At 40.5% G+C, this 4,748-nt stretch overlaps 1 long non-coding RNA gene across 1 annotated transcript; it reads right to left on the bottom strand.

Moving 5' to 3' along the window:
- Positions 1 to 993: 993 nt before the first annotated feature.
- LOC122539093 lies at positions 994 to 4,742 on the bottom strand. Its single transcript, XR_006308985.1, has 2 exons — positions 3,877 to 4,742; positions 994 to 1,041 (listed from the first exon to the last, which is right to left on the bottom strand). It is a non-coding gene; the product is annotated as an uncharacterized LOC122539093 (long non-coding RNA).
- Positions 4,743 to 4,748: the final 6 nt, after the last annotated feature.

Below are 4,748 nucleotides of genomic sequence, written 5' to 3'. Positions count from 1 at the left end.
GGAGAAAAAATAACACAGTGAATCGGTAGTACGTTCTTTCTTGTTTGTTCAAAATTTGTTTTCTTTATTTCGTAGAAAACTGCGTGATAAGTACACCAATAATCTTGCACTGTCGAATTGTTGCCGATTCATACAGGGGGCACGAAGGGGACTGTCCGGAGCAAGTTCTTTCAAATGAATTATGCTTACTATTGGTCAACAGTCTTTTATTCATTTATTTTCTTCTTTTCTATTTATTTATTTCTTTTTTTTCTAATTTTCGCGCCTCTCCTGGTCCGAACAGCCTCCGAGAGGCCCGAGTTATTGTGTTTTGCTGTTGCTAGCAAGCCAGAGCAGTGAACAACGAACATCATTATTTGTTTTCTTTCCTATGTGGTACAATTGGTACAATTCTAGTGTATAAAAATCGTTTATTTTGCACGCGCGTGTCGGATACACGTCGGAAGGGAACGCGAGATTCGACGCGCGATCGAGACACGATTAATTGACGAGAAACAGAATAGAAGCAAGAAAGAAAAAAAAGAAAAGAGAAAAAGAAAAGAAGAGAGAACGGAGTGTACGCTTGTCACGCGCCGTTTCGAATCTCGCGCCACTTCGAGCACACTCTTTGCAACGCGGCTGGCGCGACTTTCAAATTACGTAAATCGTTTTCCATACCTTTCTTCTTTCGGATGACTCGCTCTCTTTACTTTATGTTATTTTTACTTTATCTTTATTTATTTAGTTACTTTTTTTTTTGGTAGAAGCGATCTACTACTTTAAATGACACTGTTTCTACAACATCGATCGATTACCTTGAAAAAAGATTCTCCAATTTGCCGCTCGCATATTTTCTCTCTCTCTCTCTCTCTCTCTCTCTCTCTCCTCTGCTCGTACATACATCACGACAACGGAACGATGATTGTTCGACTCGAATGACGTACATTGGCTAGTGGTTCTTTTTATTTTTTTTTTTCTTTCTTTTAATTCGTTAATCTCTCTCTCTCAGTCGCGCGATATTTTCCATTCTCTCTTTCTACGCACGCACGCACGCACGCATCCCTGCTCTTCTCCCGGTACCATTCCCTCTGTTCAAGATTTTTCAATTATTTCGGTTTGATCTCTCGTATCGTGATTCTTTGTCTGAATTTCTCATCGGTACCGGAAAACTCTGTCCCATAAGACACTGCGTCCCCGAGAAATCACGAGACAGTCGACAAATTTTGATTCTCAGACTTCCATCCATCATATCAGTCTGCGGGTCTGTGTGCATTTTGTTTCGTGACAATGTTCCTGCCGATCTAGCGTATATCCCCCCCCCTTTTTTCCTTTTTTTTTTTCTCTCTTTTTGATCAATCTCAAATGAAAAAAAGGAAAACATAATTTACATACACGACTGTGCTGTTGCTGTGTACCTTGCATAAGTTTACCAAATTACTTGCAATTTCTTTGCTGAATCGCGCTCAACTGTTTGCCAATTTTCAAAGATTCACCGTCAACTTCGCCTAAGATTCGTATTTGTTCCACTCGTAAAGAATTGTCTGGACCTTTCAATTTAAGACAATAACGTGACGTGGATCAGTAATCGGACAGTTCTCAATTTGATCATTTCATCTACGTTATACCCGACTGAAATGCAACACTAGACACTTTGTGCGTTAAGTCACGACAATTATCTATGTGAATGTACATCCGGGGAAGAGAATGAGCAACGCAAATGATGGTGATCGTTTTAGTCTTGCTTCGAGCTTCGTCGTCAGATTCCCAGAAAGTTTCCGTCGAATTATCAGTTAAGCTACCTATCATAGCTTGTCTACACGAGGCTTTAATTTCAACGCCACAAGTTAAATCCTTCAAAACTTCTACTGCTGACTTGTTGAGAATAAATCGATTGATGGTTTTCCTAGATGCTCATTGTAACGTTCTTCCTTCTCGGATCTGGAGAGTATTTTACTAATGTTACTTCTGTGAAGGAACACGTGATCCACAGGTGTGAACTTGATGCCCCAGCATCGAATGGCAGCTTATTGCAAAGGTGGTGGTAAAAGCATCAAATCCGCTATAGTTTGCAATAAAGTATGAATTACTACGATTGGTAATTAATTAACAGTTTCACCTGCTATGACGAGATCGCTTAGGGGATGCTCGCATACATCGATCATTTCATGGTCATCCTTTTTATCGGTTTTATTATCTTTATCGAATCTAGAATTTCAGGCGGCACTGTGGGTGTCAGAGAGGCAACGAACCACCATAGCAAATCATGGAGGCACACACTCCTTAGAAGCCAATTTAATGCTTGCATTAGATAAACTCTGCAAGCAGCACGGTCTTAACGCTTGCTTCATTGCAAGCTGCAGATGTTGCAAGTTATGGTGTTGCAGAACAAACAACATTACAAACCTCATGAGGATTTCTATTCTGTCGTTATTCGTAACTTCGTCTTGACTCGTCGAGACAATTGCCGATTGATTCATCGATGGTACTAACTGATAGTATAAAAGAGACGAGTCCAGCGTCAGTATTCATTTCGCTGCTATTGTTGTTTCGTTTTTGGATAATGACGACTCTGCCATCGTTTGAATTTCGTGTCCAAAAAGCAGTAGACATTGATACAGATCGATGGAATAATTCCTTTGCCACTTTCGCCAATATCCCACTTTCGCTGTCATTATCACTTATAGGACATTCCAACAATGGCCTTCCATTCGTAGTATTAGGGCGTTGCCCCCATCGTAGGCACGAATGGAAAACGTCGAATGGCTGTGAGATGCCAGATCGCCACGGTGGGACTAGACACACCAATCTTATCGACAATAATCGTAACTGCGAGAGAGAAGAACACGCTGATACAACGTCGAATTTTGACAATAATAATAATAATATTAATCGATAGAAACTTGGCGGGCGTGGATCGTCCCGCGAAATTTTGGAACACCTCGTTAAATCACAAAAATTACGCGCCCGTTATCGTCACTTTTCGGCACTTTTCGCGTGAAACGGGGAAGAAAGGACTCGATGAAACGACTGATCCAACAGGGCGCGCACCGCTCGGTATCAATATGACTAGATGGATCGGAAGCGATCGGGATTGAAACCGAACATCTTTCAATTGTTGATCGTTGGTTCAATTTAGGACGCGACAATCGATCAACCCCTGAGAGCTCCCGAGCAAAGACGTACACACGAAGACAACGAAGAAAACACGAACAGATTATTCCTAAATTCTTTTCTCTAGATTTTTGTTGTCTTTATTCCTCGCCTAGACCTTTTACCGGCTAAAACATATAGTCGAGATAGACGTAGCAATAGACTTTCTTTATAGATTTTTTTTTTTTTTTTCCCCCTAAAGTATAATTGATACTAATCGAGACTAATCAAGTCAAGAAGAAGAAGATACGACTATTAAGTGATTTTTTTCTTTTTTTTTTTGAAATATTACCAATCGATAGTCGTATAAACTTTCCGATTATTAAATAATCGCGGCGAACTTTCAGAGCATCGATCGTCGGATCCAGCGAGCTCTGATCTCTGTCGAGAATATCGCGACAGATCGATTTCCTTTGCTCGCCTCAGCTGAACAACGAAAGTTCGTGCGTCCACGTTAAAACTGCTAAACAATCGCCGTGAATTCACGGTAAACGCTGAACCCTTTCTCTCGAAAGAAAAATCCGACGAACGTCGAATCGATCTAATTCGATAACAATTCGCAATAATCTCTCTTCTTTTCGTATTCTCTATTCGCTTTAGTTTAACACCGAGAGTTGCACAAGACCCCTTTTTTTCTATTTTCTTTTTTTCTTTTTTTTTTTGGATTTAGTCATACTTTCTTGTATATTTTCGACTTCTTGCACGCTCTGTTTCCTCTTTCGTTCAAATGTGCGTTCAACCATCCACACAGACACGCGTATGCAATCAATCGCGTCTTCTCGTCGATTGCTCTCTCGTTCAATCGCGAGGGGACCGCGTATTCTCTCGTTAGTCCGCTATTGTTCGTTTCTTCGATTGACTCTTTCACACACACACACACGCGCGCTCTCTCTCTCTCTTTCTTTCGACTCTTTCACGCTCGTTTTTTCCTGCTTTTTTTTTCCTTCATTCTGGCAATAACGTTCCTTTTTTTTTACATTAGAGAAATTACAATTAATCTTCATCACCTAATATTGCATGCGCGTGAACACATTTTTCTCTTTACTATTATTACAGTTCCCTCTTCTTTTTCTCAAATTATTTGCTTTCGGTTTCCCCGTACGCCGACGATGGAAAAAGAGCTTGCGTCTCCTCGAGTGTCGTGTGTAGAACTGCCCGGACATGATACACTGGTTCTGTACATACAAAATACTTGCGATTTCGCGCGTGCGCACACACAGAATCACACTGACTGATCGGCATTGATTTTTTTTTCTTTTCCTTCCTATTTTTTAAATACTTTTCGATTCTCGTCTCTCCTCTCGAGAAAACGAAACTCTCTCGCCGTTTGGTACTCAAACGGAATAAAATGCAACGAATGTTCGTGAAATGTGGCTGCGGCATGGAAAAGAAGGCTCGCGAGACGAGAATCGAAAAGAATATGGCTATTCGGTAATTACTTTGCAATTTTTATCTTTTCCTTCATACTCTTTTTTCTTTCAAGTGTTACAATGATTGATGACTTCTCGTGAGATATATCGAGTTGCTTTCGCTCTGTCCCCGAGGTCGAGAACCGAAGTCGATACCGCCATATGCTCTTAGTAGTTACATCGAAGATATTTTTCTTTTTTTTTTTTTTT

Source organism: Frieseomelitta varia, unplaced genomic scaffold (genome assembly GCF_011392965.1).
Source record: "Frieseomelitta varia isolate USP_RPSP 00005682 unplaced genomic scaffold, Fvar_1.2 scaffold_1904, whole genome shotgun sequence".
NCBI lineage: Eukaryota > Metazoa > Arthropoda > Insecta > Hymenoptera > Apidae > Frieseomelitta > Frieseomelitta varia.
This window is presented reverse-complemented; position numbering and strand designations above follow the sequence as displayed.